Source organism: Amblyomma americanum, chromosome 4, assembly GCF_052857255.1.
Source record: "Amblyomma americanum isolate KBUSLIRL-KWMA chromosome 4, ASM5285725v1, whole genome shotgun sequence".
Taxonomy (NCBI): Eukaryota; Metazoa; Arthropoda; class Arachnida; order Ixodida; family Ixodidae; genus Amblyomma; species Amblyomma americanum.
This window is the reverse complement of record NC_135500.1, coordinates 98292754-98312938: the sequence shown is the minus strand read 5'-3', so window position 1 is coordinate 98312938 and position 20185 is coordinate 98292754. Positions and strand designations below refer to the sequence as shown.

General features: G+C 52.3%; 22 non-coding genes and 4 pseudogenes across 22 annotated transcripts; all 26 read left to right on the top strand.

Annotated features, from left to right (window-relative positions):
- The first annotated feature begins 120 nt into the window (after positions 1 to 120).
- On the top strand, positions 121 to 239 carry LOC144131068 (5S ribosomal RNA). The gene has a single exon (XR_013314487.1). It is a non-coding gene; the product is annotated as a 5S ribosomal RNA (ribosomal RNA).
- Positions 240 to 801: 562 nt separating this feature from the next.
- Positions 802 to 920, top strand: LOC144130556 (5S ribosomal RNA; annotated as a pseudogene).
- A 562-nt stretch (positions 921 to 1482) lies between these two features.
- LOC144131067 (5S ribosomal RNA) lies at positions 1483 to 1601 on the top strand. Its single transcript, XR_013314486.1, has one exon. It is a non-coding gene; the product is annotated as a 5S ribosomal RNA (ribosomal RNA).
- Positions 1602 to 2165: 564 nt separating this feature from the next.
- On the top strand, positions 2166 to 2284 carry LOC144131101 (5S ribosomal RNA). Its single transcript, XR_013314518.1, has one exon. It is a non-coding gene; the product is annotated as a 5S ribosomal RNA (ribosomal RNA).
- A 563-nt stretch (positions 2285 to 2847) lies between these two features.
- On the top strand, positions 2848 to 2966 carry LOC144131202 (5S ribosomal RNA). The gene has a single exon (XR_013314619.1). It is a non-coding gene; the product is annotated as a 5S ribosomal RNA (ribosomal RNA).
- A 563-nt stretch (positions 2967 to 3529) lies between these two features.
- On the top strand, positions 3530 to 3648 carry LOC144131255 (5S ribosomal RNA). Its single transcript, XR_013314672.1, has one exon. It is a non-coding gene; the product is annotated as a 5S ribosomal RNA (ribosomal RNA).
- A 564-nt stretch (positions 3649 to 4212) lies between these two features.
- LOC144131144 (5S ribosomal RNA) lies at positions 4213 to 4331 on the top strand. The gene has a single exon (XR_013314560.1). It is a non-coding gene; the product is annotated as a 5S ribosomal RNA (ribosomal RNA).
- Positions 4332 to 4894: 563 nt separating this feature from the next.
- LOC144131263 (5S ribosomal RNA) lies at positions 4895 to 5013 on the top strand. Its single transcript, XR_013314679.1, has one exon. It is a non-coding gene; the product is annotated as a 5S ribosomal RNA (ribosomal RNA).
- Positions 5014 to 5576: 563 nt separating this feature from the next.
- On the top strand, positions 5577 to 5695 carry LOC144131201 (5S ribosomal RNA). Its single transcript, XR_013314618.1, has one exon. It is a non-coding gene; the product is annotated as a 5S ribosomal RNA (ribosomal RNA).
- A 563-nt stretch (positions 5696 to 6258) lies between these two features.
- Positions 6259 to 6377, top strand: LOC144131066 (5S ribosomal RNA). Its single transcript, XR_013314485.1, has one exon. It is a non-coding gene; the product is annotated as a 5S ribosomal RNA (ribosomal RNA).
- Positions 6378 to 6940: 563 nt separating this feature from the next.
- Positions 6941 to 7059, top strand: LOC144131096 (5S ribosomal RNA). The gene has a single exon (XR_013314514.1). It is a non-coding gene; the product is annotated as a 5S ribosomal RNA (ribosomal RNA).
- A 563-nt stretch (positions 7060 to 7622) lies between these two features.
- Positions 7623 to 7741, top strand: LOC144131099 (5S ribosomal RNA). Its single transcript, XR_013314516.1, has one exon. It is a non-coding gene; the product is annotated as a 5S ribosomal RNA (ribosomal RNA).
- Positions 7742 to 8303: 562 nt separating this feature from the next.
- LOC144131095 (5S ribosomal RNA) lies at positions 8304 to 8422 on the top strand. The gene has a single exon (XR_013314513.1). It is a non-coding gene; the product is annotated as a 5S ribosomal RNA (ribosomal RNA).
- Positions 8423 to 8985: 563 nt separating this feature from the next.
- LOC144130561 (5S ribosomal RNA) lies at positions 8986 to 9104 on the top strand. Its single transcript, XR_013314159.1, has one exon. It is a non-coding gene; the product is annotated as a 5S ribosomal RNA (ribosomal RNA).
- A 562-nt stretch (positions 9105 to 9666) lies between these two features.
- LOC144130513 (5S ribosomal RNA) lies at positions 9667 to 9785 on the top strand. Its single transcript, XR_013314124.1, has one exon. It is a non-coding gene; the product is annotated as a 5S ribosomal RNA (ribosomal RNA).
- Positions 9786 to 10349: 564 nt separating this feature from the next.
- Positions 10350 to 10469, top strand: LOC144130540 (5S ribosomal RNA). Its single transcript, XR_013314150.1, has one exon. It is a non-coding gene; the product is annotated as a 5S ribosomal RNA (ribosomal RNA).
- A 563-nt stretch (positions 10470 to 11032) lies between these two features.
- Positions 11033 to 11151, top strand: LOC144131133 (5S ribosomal RNA). Its single transcript, XR_013314549.1, has one exon. It is a non-coding gene; the product is annotated as a 5S ribosomal RNA (ribosomal RNA).
- Positions 11152 to 11713: 562 nt separating this feature from the next.
- On the top strand, positions 11714 to 11832 carry LOC144131064 (5S ribosomal RNA). Its single transcript, XR_013314484.1, has one exon. It is a non-coding gene; the product is annotated as a 5S ribosomal RNA (ribosomal RNA).
- A 563-nt stretch (positions 11833 to 12395) lies between these two features.
- Positions 12396 to 12514, top strand: LOC144131063 (5S ribosomal RNA). The gene has a single exon (XR_013314483.1). It is a non-coding gene; the product is annotated as a 5S ribosomal RNA (ribosomal RNA).
- A 564-nt stretch (positions 12515 to 13078) lies between these two features.
- Positions 13079 to 13197, top strand: LOC144131062 (5S ribosomal RNA). The gene has a single exon (XR_013314482.1). It is a non-coding gene; the product is annotated as a 5S ribosomal RNA (ribosomal RNA).
- Positions 13198 to 13761: 564 nt separating this feature from the next.
- On the top strand, positions 13762 to 13892 carry LOC144130662 (5S ribosomal RNA; annotated as a pseudogene).
- A 564-nt stretch (positions 13893 to 14456) lies between these two features.
- Positions 14457 to 14575, top strand: LOC144131241 (5S ribosomal RNA). Its single transcript, XR_013314657.1, has one exon. It is a non-coding gene; the product is annotated as a 5S ribosomal RNA (ribosomal RNA).
- A 2109-nt stretch (positions 14576 to 16684) lies between these two features.
- On the top strand, positions 16685 to 16803 carry LOC144130610 (5S ribosomal RNA; annotated as a pseudogene).
- Positions 16804 to 18196: 1393 nt separating this feature from the next.
- On the top strand, positions 18197 to 18315 carry LOC144130606 (5S ribosomal RNA; annotated as a pseudogene).
- Positions 18316 to 18878: 563 nt separating this feature from the next.
- On the top strand, positions 18879 to 18997 carry LOC144130525 (5S ribosomal RNA). Its single transcript, XR_013314135.1, has one exon. It is a non-coding gene; the product is annotated as a 5S ribosomal RNA (ribosomal RNA).
- A 564-nt stretch (positions 18998 to 19561) lies between these two features.
- On the top strand, positions 19562 to 19680 carry LOC144131061 (5S ribosomal RNA). Its single transcript, XR_013314481.1, has one exon. It is a non-coding gene; the product is annotated as a 5S ribosomal RNA (ribosomal RNA).
- Positions 19681 to 20185: the final 505 nt, after the last annotated feature.

Sequence of the window (20185 nt, the reverse complement as noted above, 5' to 3'; positions counted from 1 at the left end):
CAGGGCACGTAATTGCTCGCTCGGCGCCTGTTGCCACACTCGACGGAAGTATCTGTGCGAAGGTTTGCATCCGGGAGGGGCCGCACACAGTACATAAGCGCTTGAAACGCTGTGTCTCTCGCCATCGGCCATACCATGCTGAATACGCCGGTTCTCGTCCGATCACCGAAGCTAAGCAGCATTGGGCTCGGTCAGTACTTGGGAGGGAGACCACCTGGGAACACCGAGTGCTGATGGCACTTCTTTTGCATTTTTTTCGTCTCTATAACGCCTTTTTTTCCCTCACAGTTATATAAGTGATCCAATACGCCTCAAGCAACTCTAGGAGGTGTCGTGATTTTGTTATAAATAACAAATTCCCACTGGCAGCGTCTACGTACGTGCGGACGCGAAACTCCGTGCGTGCTTGTGGCAAAACGGAAGCGACCGCTTGGCTTTCCGGCTCTCATTCTGACGTCTCTGTCGGCGTGTACAGTGCAGATTAAATACGGCAACGCGCCGAGATAGCACGGAGGCCCAGTGTGCGCATAACAGTGCGCAGGAACGCACAATTAGCGTTCATCGATATAGTCGACACGCATTCCCTACCCAGCCGATGCGCCAACAATACAGGCTTGCTCCCGTTGCTCTTTCGGTGCATGCCACAGTGCGTTACGATCGCCAGAACGGCTGATAAAAGCCCAGGGCACGTAATTGCTCGCTCGGCGCCTGTTGCCACACTCGACGGAAGTATCTGTGCGAAGGTTTGCATCCGGGAGGGGCCGCACACATTACATAAGCGCTTGAAACGCTGTGTCTCTCGCCATCGGCCATATTATGCTGAATACGCCGGTTCTCGTCCGATCACCGAAGCTAAGCAGCATTGGGCTCGGTCAGTACTTGGGAGGGAGACCACCTGGGAACAGCGAGTGCTGATGGCACTTCTTGTGCATTTTTTTCGTCTCTATAACGCCTTTTTTTCCCTCACAGTTATATAAGTGATCCAATACGCCTCAAGCAACTCTAGGAGGTGTCGTGATTTTGTTATAAATAACAAATTCCCACTGGCAGCGTCTACGTACGTGCGGACGCGAAACTCCGTGCGTGCTTGTGGCAAAACGGAAGCGACCGCTTGGCTTTCCGGCTCTCATTCTGACGTCTCTGTCGGCGTGTACAGTGCAGATTAAATACGGCAACGCGCCGAGATAGTACGGAGGCCCAGTGTGCGCATAACAGTGCGCAGGAACGCACAATTAGCGTTCATCGATATAGTCGACACGCATTCCCTACCCAGCCGATGCGCCAACAATACAGGCTTGCTCCCGTTGCTCTTTCGGTGCATGCCACAGTGCGTTACGATCGCCAGAACGGCTGATAAAAGCCCAGGGCACGTAATTGCTCGCTCGGCGCCTGTTGCCACACTCGACGGAAGTATCTGTGCGAAGGTTTGCATCCGGGAGGAGCCGCACACATTACATAAGCGCTTGAAACGCTGTGTCTCTCGCCATCGGCCATACCATGCTGAATACGCCGGTTCTCGTCCGATCACCGAAGCTAAGCAGCATTGGGCTCGGTCAGTACTTGGGAGGGAGACCACCTGGGAACACCGAGTGCTGATGGCACTTCTTTTGCATTTTTTTCGTCTCTATAACGCCTTTTTTTTTCCTCACAGTTATATAAGTGATCCAATACGCCTCAAGCAACTCTAGGAGGTGTCGTGATTTTGTTATAAATAACAAATTCCCACTGGCAGCGTATACGTACGTGCGGACGCGAAACTCCGTGCGTGCTTGTGGCAAAACGGAAGCGACCGCTTGGCTTTCCGGCTCTCATTCTGACGTGTGTGTCGGCGTGTACAGTGCAGATTAAAATACGGCAACGCGCCGAGATAGCACGGAGGCCCAGTGTGCGCATAACAGTGCGCATGAACGCACAATTAGCGTTCATCGATATAGTCGACACGCATTCCCTACCCAGCCGATGCGCCAACAATACAGGCTTGCTCCCGCTGTTCTTTCGGTGCATGCCACAGTGCGTTACTATCGCCAGAACGGCTGAGAAAAGTCCAGGGCACGTAATTGCTCGCTCGGCGCCTGTTGCCACACTCGACGGAAGTATCTGTGCGAAGGTTTGCATCCGGGAGGGGCCGCACACAGTACATAAGCGCTTGAAACGCTGTGTCTCTCGCCATCGGCCATACCATGCTGAATACGCCGGTTCTCGTCCGATCACCGAAGCTAAGCAGCATTGGGCTCGGTCAGTACTTTGGAGGGAGACCACCTGGGAACACCGAGTGCTGATGGCACTTCTTTTGCATTTTTTTCGTCTCTATAACGACTTTTTTTTCCTCACAGTTATATAAGTGATCCAATACGCCACAAGCAACTCTAGGAGGTGTCGTGATTTTGTTATAAATAACAAATTCCCACTGGCAGCGTATACGTACGTGCGGACGCGATTCTCCGTGCGTGCTTGTGGCAAAACGGAAGCGACCGCTTGGCTTTCCGGCTCTCATTCTGACGTCTGCGTCGGCGTGTACAGTGCAGATTAAAATACGGCAACGCGCCGAGATAGTACGGAGGCCCAGTGTGCGCATAACAGTGCGCAGGAAAGCACAATTAGCGTTCATCGATATAGTCGACACGCATTCCCTACCCAGCCGATGCGCCAACAATACAGGCTTGCTCCCGTTGCTCTTTCGGTGCATGCCACAGTGCGTTACGATCGCCAGAACGGCTGATAAAAGCCCAGGGCACGTAATTGCTCGCTCGGCGCCTGTTGCCACACTCGACGGAAGTATCTGTGCGAAGGTTTGCATCCGGGAGGGGCCGCACACAGTACATAAGCGCTTGAAACGCTGTGTCTCTCGCCATCGGCCATACCATGCTGAATACGCCGGTTCTCGTCCGATCACCGAAGCTAACCAGCATTGGGCTCGGTCAGTACTTGGGAGGGAGACCACCTGGGAACACCGAGTGCTGATGGCACTTCTTTTGCATTTTTTTCGTCTCTATAACGCCTTTTTTTTCTCTCACAGTTATATAAGTGATCCAATACGCCTCAAGCAACTCTAGGAGGTGTCGTGATTTTGTTATAAATAACAAATTCCCACTGGCAGCGTCTACGTACGTGCGGACGCGAAACTCCGTGCGTGCTTGTGGCAAAACGGAAGCGACCGCTTGGCTTTCCGGCTCTCATTCTGACGTCTGCGTCGGCGTGTACAGTGCAGATTAAATACGGCAACGCGCCGAGATAGCACGGAGGCCCAGTGTGCGCATAACAGTGCGCAGGAACGCACAATTAGCGTTCATCGATATAGTCGACACGCATTCCCTACCCAGCCGATGCGCCAACAATACAGGCTTGCTCCCGTTGCTCTTTCGGTGCATGCCACAGTGCGTTACGATCGCCAGAACGGCTGATAAAAGCCCAGGGCACGTAATTGCTCGCTCGGCGCCTGTTGCCACACTCGACGGAAGTATCTGTGCGAAGGTTTGCATCCGGGAGGGGCCGCACACAGTACATAAGCGCTTGAAACGCTGTGTCTCTCGCCATCGGCCATACCATGCTGAATACGCCGGCTCTCGTCCGATCACCGAAGCTAAGCAGCATTGGGCTCGGTCAGTACTTGGGAGGGAGACCACCTGGGAACACCGAGTGCTGATGGCACTTCTTTTGCATTTTTTTCGTCTCTATAACGCCTTTTTTTTTCCTCACAGTTATATAAGTGATCCAATACGCCTCAAGCAACTCTAGGAGGTGTCGTGATTTTGTTATAAATAACAAATTCCCACTGGCAGCGTACACGTACGTGCGGACGCGAAACTCCGTGCGTGCTTGTGGCAAAACGGAAGCGACCGCTTGGCTTTCCGGCTCTCATTCTGACGTGTGCGTCGGCGAGTACAGTGCAGATTAAAATACGGCAACGCGCCGAGATAGCACGGAGGCCCAGTGTGCGCATAACAGTGCGCAGGAACGCACAATTAGCGTTCATCGATATAGTCGACACGCATTCCCTACCCAGCCGATGCGCCAACAATACAGGCTTGCTCCCGTTGCTCTTTCGGTGCATGCCACAGTGCGTTTCGATCGCCAGAACGGCTGATAAAAGCCCAGGGCACGTAATTGCTCGCTCGGCGCCTGTTGCCACACTCGACGGAAGTATCTGTGCGAAGGTTTGCATCCGGGAGGGGCCGCACACAGTACATAAGCGCTTGAAACGCTGAGTCTCTCGCCATCGGCCATACCATGCTGAATACGCCGGTTCTCGTCCGATCACCGAAGCTAAGCAGCATTGGGCTCGGTCAGTACTTTGGAGGGAGACCACCTGGGAACACCGAGTGCTGGTGGCACTTCTTTTGCATTTTTTTCGTCTCTATAACGCCTTTTTTTTCCTCACAGTTATATAAGTGATCCAATACGCCACAAGCAACTCTAGGAGGTGTCGTGATTTTGTTATAAATAACAAATTCCCACTGGCAGCGTATACGTACGTGCGGACGCGATTCTCCGTGCGTGCTTGTGGCAAAACGGAAGCGACCGCTTGGCTTTCCGGCTCTCATTCTGACGTCTGCGTCGGCGTGTACAGTGCAGATTAAAATACGGCAACGCGCCGAGATAGTACGGAGGCCCAGTGTGCGCATAACAGTGCGCAGGAAAGCACAATTAGCGTTCATCGATATAGTCGACACGCATTCCCTACCCAGCCGATGCGCCAACAATACAGGCTTGCTCCCGTTGCTCTTTCGGTGCATGCCACAGTGCGTTACGATCGCCAGAACGGCTGATAAAAGCCCAGGGCACGTAATTGCTCGCTCGGCGCCTGTTGCCACACTCGACGGAAGTATCTGTGCGAAGGTTTGCATCCGGGAGGGGCCGCACACAGTACATAAGCGCTTGAAACGCTGTGTCTCTCGCCATCGGCCATACCATGCTGAATACGCCGGTTCTCGTCCGACCACCGAAGCTAACCAGCATTGGGCTCGGTCAGTACTTGGGAGGGAGACCACCTGGGAACACCGAGTGCTGATGGCACTTCTTTTGCATTTTTTTCGTCTCTATTACGCCTTTTTTTTCCCTCACAGTTATATAAGTGATCCAATACGCCTCAAGCAACTCTAGGAGGTGTCGTGATTTTGTTATAAATAACAAATTCCCACTGGCAGCGTCTACGTACGTGCGGACGCGAAACTCCGTGCGTGCTTGTGGCAAAACGGAAGCGACCGCTTGGCTTTCCGGCTCTCATTCTGACGTGTGCGTCGGCGTGTACAGTGCAGATTAAATACGGCAACGCGCCGAGATAGCACGGAGGCCCAGTGTGCGCATAACAGTGCGCAGGAACGCACAATTAGCGTTCATCGATATAGTCGACACGCATTCCCTACCCAGCCGATGCGCCAACAATACAGGCTTGCTCCCGTTGCTCTTTCGGTGCATGCCACAGTGCGTTACGATCGCCAGAACGGCTGATAAAAGCCCAGGGCACGTAATTGCTCGCTCGGCGCCTGTTGCCACACTCGACGGAAGTATCTGTGCGAAGGTTTGCATCCGGGAGGGGCCGCACACAGTACATAAGCGCTTGAAACGCTGTGTCTCTCGCCATCGGCCATACCATGCTGAATACGCCGGTTCTCGTCCGATCACCGAAGCTAACCAGCATTGGGCTCGGTCAGTACTTGGGAGGGAGACCACCTGGGAACACCGAGTGCTGATGGCACTTCTTTTGCATTTTGTTCGTCTCTATAACGCCTTTTTTTTCCTCACAGTTATATAAGTGATCCAATACGCCTCAAGCAACTCTAGGAGGTGTCGTGATTTTGTTATAAATAACAAATTCCCACTGGCAGCGTACACGTACGTGCGGACGCGAAACTCCGTGCGTGCTTGTGGCAAAACGGAAGCGACCGCTTGGCTTTCCGGCTCTCATTCTGACGTGTGCGTCGGCGTGTACAGTGCAGATTAAAATACGGCAACGCGCCGAGATAGCACGGAGGCCCAGTGTGCGCATAACAGTGCGCAGGAACGCACAATTAGCGTTCATCGATATAGTCGACACGCATTCCCTACCCAGCCGATGCGCCAACAATACAGGCTTGCTCCCGTTGCTCTTTCGGTGCATGCCACAGTGCGTTACGATCGCCAGAACGGCTGATAAAAGCCCAGGGCACGTAATTGCTCGCTCGGCGCCTGTTGCCACACTCGACGGAAGTATCTGTGCGAAGGTTTGCATCCGGGAGGGGCCGCACACAGTACATAAGCGCTTGAAACGCTGAGTCTCTCGCCATCGGCCATACCATGCTGAATACGCCGGTTCTCGTCCGATCACCGAAGCTAAGCAGCATTGGGCTCGGTCAGTACTTGGGAGGGAGACCACCTGGGAACACCGAGTGCTGATGGCACTTCTTTTGCATTTTTTTCGTCTCTATAACGCCTTTTTTTTCCCTCACAGTTATATAAGTGATCCAATACGCCTCAAGCAACTCTAGGAGGTGTCGTGATTTTGTTATAAATAACAAATTCCCACTGGCAGCGTGTACGTACGTGCGGACGCGAAACTCCGTGCGTACTTGTGGCAAAACGGAAGCGACCGCTTGGCTTTCCGGCTCTTATTCTGACGTCTCCGTCGGCGTGTACAGTGCAGATTAAATACGGCAACGCGCCGAGATAGCACGGAGGCCCAGTGTGCGCATAACAGTGCGCATGAACGCACAATTAGCGTTCATCGATATGGTCGACACGCATTCCCTACCCAGTCTATGCGCCAACAATACAGGCTTGCTCCCGTTGCTCTTTCGGTGCATGCCACAGTGCGTTACGATCGCCAGAACGGCTGATAAAAGCCCAGGGCACGTAATTGCTCGCTCGGCGCCTGTTGCCACACTCGACGGAAGTATCTGTGCGAAGGTTTGCATCCGGGAGGGGCCGCACACAGTACATAAGCGCTTGAAACGCTGAGTCTCTCGCCATCGGCCATACCATGCTGAATACGCCGGTTCTCGTCCGATCACCGAAGCTAAGCAGCATTGGGCTCGGTCAGTACTTGGGAGGGAGACCACTTGGGAACACCGAGTGCTGATGGCACTTCTTTTGCATTTTTTTCGTCTCTATAACGCCTTTTTTTCCCTCACAGTTATATAAGTGATCCAATACGCCTCAAGCAACTCTAGGAGGTGTCGTGATTTTGTTATAAATAACAAATTCCCACTGGCAGCGTATACGTACGTGCGGACGCGAAACTCCGTGCGTGCTTGTGACAAAACGGAAGCGACCGCTTGGCTTTCCGGCTCTCATTCTGACGTGTGCGTCGGCGTGTACAGTGCAGATTAAAATACGGCAACGCGCCGAGATAGCACGGAGGCCCAGTGTGCGCATAACAGTGCGCATGAACGCACAATTAGCGTTCATCGATATAGTCGACACGCATTCCCTACCCAGTCCATGCGCCAACAATACAGGCTTGCTCCCGCTGCTCTTTCGGTACATGCCACAGTGCGTTACGATCGCCAGAACGGCTGAGAAAAGTCCAGGGCACGTAATTGCACGCTCGGCGCCTGTTGCCACACTCGACGGAAGTATCTGTGCGAAGGCTTGCATCCGGGAGGGGCCGCACACGGTACATAAGCGCTTGAAACGCTGTGTTTCTCGCCATCGGCCATACCATGCTGAATACGCCGGTTCTCATCCGATCACCGAAGTTAAGCAGCATTGGGCTCGGTCAGTACTTGGGAGGGAGACCACCTGGGAACACCGAGTGCTGATGGCACTTCTTTTGCATTTTTTTCGTCTCTATAACGCCTTTTTTTTCCTCACAGTTATATAAGTGATCCAATACGCCTCAAGCAACTCTAGGAGGTGTCGTGATTTTGTTATAAATAACAAATTCCCACTGGCAGCGTACACGTACGTGCGGACGCGAAACTCCGTGCGTGCTTGTGGCAAAACGGAAGCGACCGCTTGGCTTTCCGGCTCTCATTCTGACGTGTGCGTCGGCGTGTACAGTGCAGATTAAATACGGCAACGCGCCGAGATAGCACGGAGGCCCAGTGTGCGCATAACAGTGCGCAGGAACGCACAATTAGCGTTCATCGATATAGTCGACACGCATTCCCTACCCAGCCGATGCGCCAACAATACAGGCTTGCTCCCGTTGCTCTTTCGGTGCATGCCACAGTGCGTTACGATCGCCAGAACGGCTGATAAAAGCCCAGGGCACGTAATTGCTCGCTCGGCGCCTGTTGCCACACTCGACGGAAGTATCTGTGCGAAGGTTTGCATCCGGGAGGGGCCGCACACAGTACATAAGCGCTTGAAACGCTGAGTCTCTCGCCATCGGCCATACCATGCTGAATACGCCGGTTCTCGTCCGATCACCGAAGCTAAGCAGCATTGGGCTCGGTCAGTACTTGGGAGGGAGACCACTTGGGAACACCGAGTGCTGATGGCACTTCTTTTGCATTTTTTTCGTCTCTATAACGCCTTTTTTTCCCTCACAGTTATATAAGTGATCCAATACGCCTCAAGCAACTCTAGGAGGTGTCGTGATTTTGTTATAAATAACAAATTCCCACTGGCAGCGTATACGTACGTGCGGACGCGAAACTCCGTGCGTGCTTGTGACAAAACGGAAGCGACCGCTTGGCTTTCCGGCTCTCATTCTGACGTGTGCGTCGGCGTGTACAGTGCAGATTAAAATACGGCAACGCGCCGAGATAGCACGGAGGCCCAGTGTGCGCATAACAGTGCGCATGAACGCACAATTAGCGTTCATCGATATAGTCGACACGCATTCCCTACCCAGTCCATGCGCCAACAATACAGGCTTGCTCCCGCTGCTCTTTCGGTACATGCCACAGTGCGTTACGATCGCCAGAACGGCTGAGAAAAGTCCAGGGCACGTAATTGCACGCTCGGCGCCTGTTGCCACACTCGACGGAAGTATCTGTGCGAAGGCTTGCATCCGGGAGGGGCCGCACACGGTACATAAGCGCTTGAAACGCTGTGTTTCTCGCCATCGGCCATACCATGCTGAATACGCCGGTTCTCGTCCGATCACCGAAGTTAAGCAGCATTGGGCTCGGTCAGTACTTGGGAGGGAGACCACCTGGGAACACCGAGTGCTGATGGCACTTCTTTTGCATTTTTTTCGTCTCTATAACGCCTTTTTTTTCCTCACAGTTATATAAGTGATCCAATACGCCTCAAGCAACTCTAGGAGGTGTCGTGATTTTGTTATAAATAACAAATTCCCACTGGCAGCGTACACGTACGTGCGGACGCGAAACTCCGTGCGTGCTTGTGGCAAAACGGAAGCGACCGCTTGGCTTTCCGGCTCTCATTCTGACGTGTGCGTCGGCGTGTACAGTGCAGATTAAATACGGCAACGCGCCGAGATAGCACGGAGGCCCAGTGTGCGCATAACAGTGCGCAGGAACGCACAATTAGCGTTCATCGATATAGTCGACACGCATTCCCTACCCAGCCGATGCGCCAACAATACAGGCTTGCTCCCGTTGCTCTTTCGGTGCATGCCACAGTGCGTTACGATCGCCAGAACGGCTGATAAAAGCCCAGGGCACGTAATTGCTCGCTCGGCGCCTGTTGCCACACTCGACGGAAGTATCTGTGCGAAGGTTTGCATCCGGGAGGGGCCGCACACAGTACATAAGCGCTTGAAACGCTGTGTCTCTCGCCATCGGCCATACAATGCTGAATACGCCGGTTCTCGTCCGATCACCGAAGCTAAGCAGCATTGGGCTCGGTCAGTACTTGGGAGGGAGACCACCTGGGAACACCGAGTGCTGATGGCACTTCTTTTGCATTTTTTTCGTCTCTATAACGCCTTTTTTTTTCCTCACAGTTATATAAGTGATCCAATACGCCTCAAGCAACTCTAGGAGGTGTCGTGATTTTGTTATAAATAACAAATTCCCACTGGCAGCGTACACGTACGTGCGGACGCGAAACTCCGTGCGTGCTTGTGGCAAAACGGAAGCGACCGCTTGGCTTTCCGGCTCTCATTCTGACGTGTGCGTCGGCGTGTACAGTGCAGATTAAAATACGGCAACGCGCCGAGATAGCACGGAGGCCCAGTGTGCGCATAACAGTGCGCAGGAACGCACAATTAGCGTTCATCGATATAGTCGACACGCATTCCCTACCCAGCCGATGCGCCAACAATGCAGGCTTGCTCCCGTTGCTCTTTCGGTGCATGCCACAGTGCGTCACGATCGCCAGAACGGCTGATAAAAGCCCAGGGCACGTAATTGCTCGCTCGGCGCCTGTTGCCACACTCGACGGAAGTATCTGTGCGAAGGTTTGCATCCGGGAGGGGCCGCACACAGTACATAAGCGCTTGATACGCTGAGTCTCTCGCCATCGGCCATACCATGCTGAATACGCCGGTTCTCGTCCGATCACCGAAGCTAAGCAGCATTGGGCTCGGTCAGTACTTAAGGAGGGAGACCACCTGGGAACACCGAGTGCTGATGGCACTTCTTTTGCATTTTTTTCGTCTCTATAACGCCTTTTTTTCCCTCACAGTTATATAAGTGATCCAATACGCCTCAAGCAACTCTAGGAGGTGTCGTGATTTTGTTATAAATAACAAATTCCCACTGGCAGCGTACACGTACGTGCGGACGCGAAACTCCGTGCGTGCTTGTGGCAAAACGGAAGCGACCGCTTGGCTTTCCTTCTCTCATTCTGACGTGTGCGTCGGCGTGTACAGTGCAGATTAAAATACGGCAACGCGCCGAGATAGCACGGAGGCCCAGTGTGCGCATAACAGTGCGCAGGAACGCACAATTAGCGTTCATCGATATAGTCGACACGCATTCCCTACCCAGCCGATGCGCCAACAATACAGGCTTGCTCCCGTTGCTCTTTCGGTGCATGCCACAGTGCGTTACGATCGCCAGAACGGCTGATAAAAGCCCAGGGCACGTAATTGCTCGCTCGGCGCCTGTTGCCACACTCGACGGAAGTATCTGTGCGAAGGTGTGCATCCGGGAGGGGCCGCACACAGTACATAACCGCTTGAAACGCTGAGTCTCTCGCCATCGGCTATACCATGCTGAATACGCCGGTTCTCGTCCGATCACCGAAGCTAAGCAGCATTGGGCTCGGTCAGTACTTGGGAGGGAGACCACCTGGGAACACCGAGTGCTGATGGCACTTCTTTTGCATTTTTTTCGTCTCTATAACGCCTTTTTTTCCCTCACAGTTATATAAGTGATCCAATACGCCTCAAGCAACTCTAGGAGGTGTCGTGATTTTGTTATAAATAACAAATTCCCACTGGCAGCGTGTACGTACGTGCGGACGCGAAACTCCGTGCGTGCTTGTGGCAAAACGGAAGCGACCGCTTGGCTTTCCGGCTCTCATTCTGACGTCTCCGTCGGCGTGTACAGTGCAGATTAAATACGGCAACGCGCCGAGATAGCACGGAGGCCCAGTGTGCGCATAACAGTGCGCATGAACGCACAATTAGCGTTCATCGATATGGTCGACACGCATTCCCTACCCAGTCCATGCGCCAACAATACAGGCTTGCCCCCGTTGCTCTTTCGGTGCATGCCACAGTGCGTTACGATCGCCAGAACGGCTGATAAAAGCCCAGGGCACGTAATTGCTCGCTCGGCGCCTGTTGCCACACTCGACGGAAGTATCTGTGCGAAGGTTTGCATCCGGGAGGGGCCGCACACAGTACATAAGCGCTTGAAACGCTGAGTCTCTCGCCATCGGCCATACCATGCTGAATACGCCGGTTCTCGTCCGATCACCGAAGCTAAGCAGCATTGGGCTCGGTCAGTACTTGGGAGGGAGACCACCTGGGAACACCGAGTGCTGATGGCACTTCTTTTGCATTTTTTTCGTCTCTATAACGCCTTTTTTTCCCTCACAGTTATATAAGTGATCCAATACGCCTCAAGCAACTCTAGGAGGTGTCGTGATTTTGTTATAAATAACAAATTCCCACTGGCAGCGTATACGTACGTGCGGACGCGAAACTCCGTGCGTGCTTGTGGCAAAACGGAAGCGACCGCTTGGCTTTCCGGCTCTCATTCTGACGTGTGCGTCGGCGTGTACAGTGCAGATTAAAATACGGCAACGCGCCGAGATAGCACGGAGGCCCAGTGTGCGCATAACAGTGCGCATGAACGCACAATTAGCGTTCATCGATATAGTCGACACGCATTCCCTACCCAGTCCATGCGCCAACAATATAGGCTTGCTCCCGCTGCTCTTTCGGTACATGCCACAGTGCGTTACGATCGCCAGAACGGCTGAGAAAAGTCCAGGGCACGTAATTGCACGCTCGGCGCCTGTTGCCACACTCGACGGAAGTATCTGTGCGAAGGCTTGCATCCGGGAGGGGCCGCACACGGTACATAAGCGCTTGAAACGCTGTGTTTCTCGCCATCGGCCATACCATGCTGAATACGCCGGTTCTCGTCCGATCACCGAAGCTAAGCAGCATTGGGCTCGGTCAGTACTTGGGAGGGAGACCACCTGGGAACACCGAGTGCTGATGGCACTTCTTTTGCATTTTTTTCGTCTCTATAACGCCTTTTTTTTCCCTCACAGTTATATAAGTGATCCAATACGCCTCAAGCAACTCTATGAGGTGTCGTGATTTTGTTATAAATAACAAACTCCCACTGGCAGCGTATACGTACGTGCGGACGCGAAACTCCGTGCGTGCTTGTGGCAAAACGGAAGCGACCGCTTGGCTTTCCGGCTCTCATTCTGACGTCTCCGTCGGCGTGTACAGTGCAGATTAAAATACGGCAACGCGCCGAGATAGCACGGAGGCCCAGTGTGCGCATAACAGTGCGCATGAACGCACAATTAGCGTTCATCGATATTGTCGACACGCATTCCCTACCCAGTCCATGCGCCAACAATACAGGCTTGCTCCCGCTGCTCTTTCGGTACATGCCACAGTGCGTTACGATCGCCAGAACGGCTGAGAAAAGTCCAGGGCACGTAATTGCACGCTCGGCGCCTGTTGGCACACTCGACGGAAGTATCTGTGCGAAGGCTTGCATCCGGGAGGGGCCGCACACGGTACATAAGCGCTTGAAACGCTGTGTTTCTCGCCATCGGCCATACCATGCTGAATACGCCGGTTCTCGTCCGATCACCGAAGCTAAGCAGCATTGGGCTCGGTCAGTACTTGGGAGGGAGACCACCTGGGAACACCGAGTGCTGATGGCACTTCTTTTGCATTTTTTTCGTCTCTATAACGCCTTTTTTTTTCCTCACAGTTATATAAGTGATCCAATACGCCTCAAGCAACTCTAGGAGGTGTCGTGATTTTGTTATAAATAACAAATTCCCACTGGCAGCGTACACGTACGTGCGGACGCGAAACTCCGTGCGTGCTTGTGGCAAAACGGAAGCGACCGCTTGGCTTTCCGGCTCTCATTCTGACGTGTGCGTCGGCGTGTACAGTGCAGATTAAAATACGGCAACGCGCCGAGATAGCACGGAGGCCCAGTGTGCGCATAACAGTGCGCAGGAACGCACAATTAGCGTTCATCGATATAGTCGACACGCATTCCCTACCCAGCCGATGCGCCAACAATACAGGCTTGCTCCCGTTGCTCTTTCGGTGCATGCCACAGTGCGTTACGATCGCCAGAACGGCTGATAAAAGCCCAGGGCACGTAATTGCTCGCTCGGCGCCTGTTGCCACACTCGACGGAAGTATCTGTGCGAAGGTGTGCATCCGGGAGGGGCCGCACACAGTACATAAGCTCTTTAAACGCTGAGTCTCTCGCCATCGGCCATACCATGCTGAATACGCCGGTTCTCGTCCGATCACCGAAGCTAAGCAGCATTGGGCTCGGTCAGCATTGGGCTCGGTCAGGTGGAGGGAGACCACCTGGGAACACCGAGTGCTGATGGCACTTCTTTTGCATTTTTTTCGTCTCTATAACGCCTTTTTTTTCCCTCACAGTTATATAAGTGATCCAATACGCCTCAAGCAACTCTAGGAGGTGTCGTGATTTTGTTATAAATAACAAATTCCCACTGGCAGCGTACACGTACGTGCGGACGCGAAACTCCGTGCGTGCTTGTGGCAAAACGGAAGCGACCGCTTGGCTTTCCTTCTCTCATTCTGACGTGTGCGTCGGCGTGTACAGTGCAGATTAAAATACGGCAACGCGCCGAGATAGCACGGAGGCCCAGTGTGCGCATAACAGTGCGCAGGAACGCACAATTAGCGTTCATCGATATAGTCGACACGCATTCCCTACCCAGCCGATGCGCCAACAATACAGGCTTGCTCCCGTTGCTCTTTCGGTGCATGCCACAGTGCGTTACGATCGCCAGAACGGCTGATAAAAGCCCAGGGCACGTAATTGCTCGCTCGGCGCCTGTTGCCACACTCGACGGAAGTATCTGTGCGAAGGTGTGCATCCGGGAGGGGCCGCACACAGTACATAAGCGCTTGAAACGCTGAGTCTCTCGCCATCGGCCATACCATGCTGAATACGCCGGATCTCGTCCGATCACCGAAGCTAAGCAGCATTGGGCTCGGTCAGTACTTGGGAGGGAGACCACCTGGGAACACCGAGTGCTGATGGCACTTCTTTTGCATTTTTTTCGTCTCTATAACGCCTTTTTTTTCCCTCACAGTTATATAAGTGATCCAATACGCCTCAAGCAACTCTAGGAGGTGTCGTGATTTTGTTATAAATAACAAATTCCCACTGGCAGCGTGTACGTACGTGCGGACGCGAAACTCCTTGCGTGCTTGTGGCAAAACGGAAGCGACCGCTTGGCTTTCCGGCTCTCATTCTGACGTCTCCGTCGGCGTGTACAGTGCAGATTAAATACGGCAACGCGCCGAGATAGCACGGAGGCCCAGTGTGCGCATAACAGTGCGCATGAACGCACAATTAGCGTTCATCGATATAGTCGACACGCATTCCCTACCCAGTCCATGCGCCAACAATACAGGCTTGCTCCCGCTGCTCTTTCGGTACATGCCACAGTGCGTTACGATCGCCAGAACGGCTGAGAAAAGTCCAGGGCACGTAATTGCACGCTCGGCGCCTGTTGCCACACTCGACGGAAGTATCTGTGCGAAGATGTGCATCCGGGAGGGGCCGCACACAGTACATAAGCGCTTTAAACGCTGAGTCTCTCGCTGCCCCCTCAGCCCTCTCTTATTTTGTATTTACATCGAAACACTGTGTAGGAAAATATTAGAAGACAATAGTATTAATGGCTTTAGGTTGCAAGCTGCTGAAGTTAAGCTGTTGGCGTATGCTGACGACGTTGCTGTATTCACGGTTGATCAGGAGAGCATAAGCGAAGCTGTCGGGTGTGTACGCGAGTTCAGCGAAGTCACCGGTAGCGGGGTTAATTGGTCCAAATGCCTCGGACTCTGGCATGGATGGTGGCCATCCCACCCGGACCATTTTGCCAACGTACCGTGGACGACGACACCGGGCAAGTATTTGGGCGTTCCGCTCGATGCTTATCGTGAAAGCGAGGAGTATTGGAAACAGCAAACGAAAGAAGCACGTGACAGAGCTGGAAAATGGAAAGGCACCAACCTCTCCATTTTCGCCAGAGCTACAGTCTGCAACCTGTTTTTTATTAGCAAGCTCTGGTATGTGATGCAGGTTTTGCATTGCTCTCGGGTGCACATTCAGAAGTTACACCGGATTTTTGCAGTCTTTATATGGGCTTCCGAATGGGAACGTTGCAGCAGAACGAACCTGTTCCGGCGGGTAAAAGACGGGGGGTTGGGGCTAGGGCACCTCTTTTTAAGGCAGCTGGTGAACCGTTTTTTGTTTTTTCGCGACGTCTCAGACCCGTTCTTGCGCACCGTGTGCCAGGTCAGGCTGCGGCGTTTGCTGCCCGAGTTTGTTGTTACCACAGAAGAGCTCTCGGGTGGAATTTTTGGTTACTACAAAGAGATTGTAGCAAGTGTTAGGTTTCTTTCAGCGCGTTTTTCTAGCGATTATTTGTATAAAACTAAAAGAAAGAAGTTGTACCATGATCTTTGTGATATTGTTTTCCCAGAGCCTATGTACAGGGCCTTGTACAGTGGAGGTCCTGGAGCTGATGTTTTAAAAAGGGTAAAGAAAATGCAGGTGCCACCAGGAGTAAAGACCTTCTTTTTTAAATTACACACCGGGACACTCCCAGTTAAAAAGTTTTTGGAAGGAAAGGATTTCTTTTTGCCGTGGGGATCGAACTGCTTAATTTGTAAACAGCCCGAAACAATAGACCATGTTTTTTTGCATTGCTGGGAAGGGGTTTATTTTTGGGATGTGTTACAAAGGACAATAAAGAAAGAGCTACCACTTGACGCGCAGGGAATTCGTTATTTAAGCACAGACAATGAGGATGGGGTACCATTTGATCTCATAATGCTCTTGGGCCTCCACAGTATATGGCGCTCCAGAATGGCAGGCTATTATTGTGACAAAGACGCACGACCTGCCCGCATTTATTTTCGGGAAAGAATGGACTGCTTTCTGGCCATCCAGAAAGCAACTGCGGAGCCTCCCGAGTGGCTCTCGAGGCTAGAGCCGCTCTGTATGCTTCGTGAATTTTAGTATGACGAAGCCAGACTCATGATGGCTGACCACGACAGTGTTGTATGTACATAGCGTTTTGTGTGTTTTTTGTTGAGTGTTTTTTGTGTAAATGTTATGTGTCGCAGCCAGGCAATAAAGAAAAAATCGGCCATACCATGCTGAATACGCCGGTTCTCGTCCGATCACCGAAGCTAAGCAGCATTGGGCTCGGTCAGTGCTTGGGAGGGAGACCACCTGGGAACACCGAGTGCTGATGGCACTTCTTTTGCATTTTTTTCGTCTCTATAACGCCTTTTTTTTCCCTCACAGTTATATAAGTGATCCAATACGCCTCAAGCAACTCTAGGAGGTGTCGTGATTTTGTTATAAATAACAAATTCCCACTGGCAGCGTACACGTACGTGCGGACGCGAAACTCCGTGCGTGCTTGTGGCAAAACGGAAGCGACCGCTTGGCTTTCCTTCTCTCATTCTGACGTGTGCGTCGGCGTGTACAGTGCAGATTAAAATACGGCAACGCGCCGAGATAGCACGGAGGCCCAGTGTGCGCATAACAGTGCGCAGGAACGCACAATTAGCGTTCATCGATATAGTCGACACGCATTCCCTACCCAGCCGATGCGCCAACAATACAGGCTTGCTCCCGTTGCTCTTTCGGTGCATGCCACAGTGCGTTACGATCGCCAGAACGGCTGATAAAAGCCCAGGGCACGTAATTGCTCGCTCGGCGCCTGTTGCCACACTCGACGGAAGTATCTGTGCGAAGGTGTGCATCCGGGAGGGGCCGCACACAGTACATAAGCGCTTGAAACGCTGAGTCTCTCGCCACCGGCCATACCATGCTCCATATACTGTGGAGGCCCAAGAGCATTATGAGATCAAATGGTACCCCATCCTCATTGTCTGTGCTTAAATAACGAATTCCCTGCGCGTCAAGTGGTAGCTCTTTCTTTATTGTCCTTTGTAACACATCCCAAAAATAAACCCCTTCCCAGCAATGCAAAAAAACATGGTCTATTGTTTCGGGCTGTTTACAAATTAAGCAGTTCGATCCCCACGGCAAAAAGAAATCCTTTCCTTCCAAAAACTTTTTAACTGGGAGTGTCCCGGTGTGTAATTTAAAAAAGAAGGTCTTTACTCCTGGTGGCACCTGCATTTTCTTTACCCTTTTTAAAACATCAGCTCCAGGACCTCCACTGTACAAGGCCCTGTACATAGGCTCTGGGAAAACAATATCACAAAGATCATGGTACAACTTCTTTCTTTTAGTTTTATACAAATAATCGCTAGAAAAACGCGCTGAAAGAAACCTAACACTTGCTACAATCTCTTTGTAGTAACCAAAAATTGTAAAATTGTAGTAACCAGAATGGCAGGCTATTATTGTGACAAAGACGCACGACCTGCCCGCATTTATTTTCGGGAAAGAATGGACTGCTTTCTGGCCATCCAGAAAGCAACTGCGGAGCCTCCCGAGTGGCTCTCGAGGCTAGAGCCGCTCTGTATGCTTCGTGAATTTTAGTATGACGAAGCCAGACTCATGATGGCTGACCACGACAGTGTTGTATGTACATAGCGTTTTGTGTGTTTTTTGTTGAGTGTTTTTTGTGTAAATGTTATGTGTCGCAGCCAGGCAATAAAGAAAAAAAAAAAAAAACCGGCCATACCATGCTGAATACGCCGGTTCTCGTCCGATCACCGAAGCTAAGCAGCATTGGGCTCGGTCAGTACTTGGGAGGGAGACCACCTGGGAACACCGAGTGCTGATGGCACTTCTTTTGCATTTTTTTCGTCTCTATAACGCCTTTTTTTTCCCTCACAGTTATATAAGTGATCCAATACGCCTCAAGCAACTCTAGGAGGTGTCGTGATTTTGTTATAAATAACAAATTCCCACTGGCAGCGTGTACGTACGTGCGGACGCGAAACTCCTTGCGTGCTTGTGGCAAAACGGAAGCGACCGCTTGGCTTTCCGGCTCTCATTCTGACGTCTCCGTCGGCGTGTACAGTGCAGATTAAATACGGCAACGCGCCGAGATAGCACGGAGGCCCAGTGTGCGCATAACAGTGCGCATGAACGCACAATTAGCGTTCATCGATATGGTCGACACGCATTCCCTACCCAGTCCATGCGCCAACAATACAGGCTTGCTCCCGTTGCTCTTTCGGTGCATGCCACAGTGCGTTACGATCGCCAGAACGGCTGATAAAAGCCCAGGGCACGTAATTGCTCGCTCGGCGCCTGTTGCCACATTCGACGGAAGTATCTGTGCGAAGGTTTGCATCTGGGAGGGGCCGCACACAGTACATAAGCGCTTGAAACGCTGAGTCTCTCGCCATCGGCCATACCATGCTGAATACGCCGGTTCTCGTCCGATCACCGAAGCTAAGCAGCATTGGGCTCGGTCAGCACTTGGGAGGGAGACCACCTGGGAACACCGAGTGCTGATGGCACTTCTTTTGCATTTTTTTCGTCTCTATAACGCCTTTTTTTTCCCTCACAGTTATATAAGTGATCCAATACGCCTCAAGCAACTCTAGGAGGTGTCGTGATTTTGTTATAAATAACAAATTCCCACTGGCAGCGTACACGTACGTGCGGACGCGAAACTCCGTGCGTGCTTGTGGCAAAACGGAAGCGACCGCTTGGCTTTCCTTCTCTCATTCTGACGTGTGCGTCGGCGTGTACAGTGCAGATTAAAATACGGCAACGCGCCGAGATAGCACGGAGGCCCAGTGTGCGCATAACAGTGCGCATGAACGCACAATTAGCGTTCATCGATATAGTCGACACGCATTCCCTACCCAGTCCATGCGCCAACAATACAGGCTTGCTCCCGCTGCTCTTTCGGTACATGCCACAGTGCGTTACGATCGCCAGAACGGCTGAGAAAAGTCCAGGGCACGTAATTGCACGCTCGGCGCCTGTTGCCACACTCGACGGAAGTATCTGTGCGAAGGTGTGCATCCGGGAGGGGCCGCACACAGTACATAAGCGCTTTAAACGCTGAGTCTCTCGCCATCGGCCATACCATGCTGAATACGCCGGTTCTCGTCCGATCACCGAAGCTAAGCAGCATTGGGCTCGGTCAGTACTTGGGAGGGAGACCACCTGGGAACACCGAGTGCTGATGGCACTTCTTTTGCATTTTTTTCGTCTCTATAACGCCTTTTTTTTTCCCTCACAGTTATATAAGTGATCCAATACGCCTCAAGCAACTCTAGGAGGTGTCGTGATTTTGTTATAAATAACAAATTCCCACTGGCAGCGTACACGTACGTGCGGACGCGAAACTCCGTGCGTGCTTGTGGCAAAACGGAAGCGACCGCTTGGCTTTCCTTCTCTCATTCTGACGTGTGCGTCGGCGTGTACAGTGCAGATTAAAATACGGCAACGCGCCGAGATAGCACGGAGGCCCAGTGTGCGCATAACAGTGCGCAGGAACGCACAATTAGCGTTCATCGATATAGTCGACACGCATTCCCTACCCAGCCGATGCGCCAACAATACAGGCTTGCTCCCGTTGCTCTTTCGGTGCATGCCACAGTGCGTTACGATCGCCAGAACGGCTGATAAAAGCCCAGGGCACGTAATTGCTCGCTCGGCGCCTGTTGCCACACTCGACGGAAGTATCTGTGCGA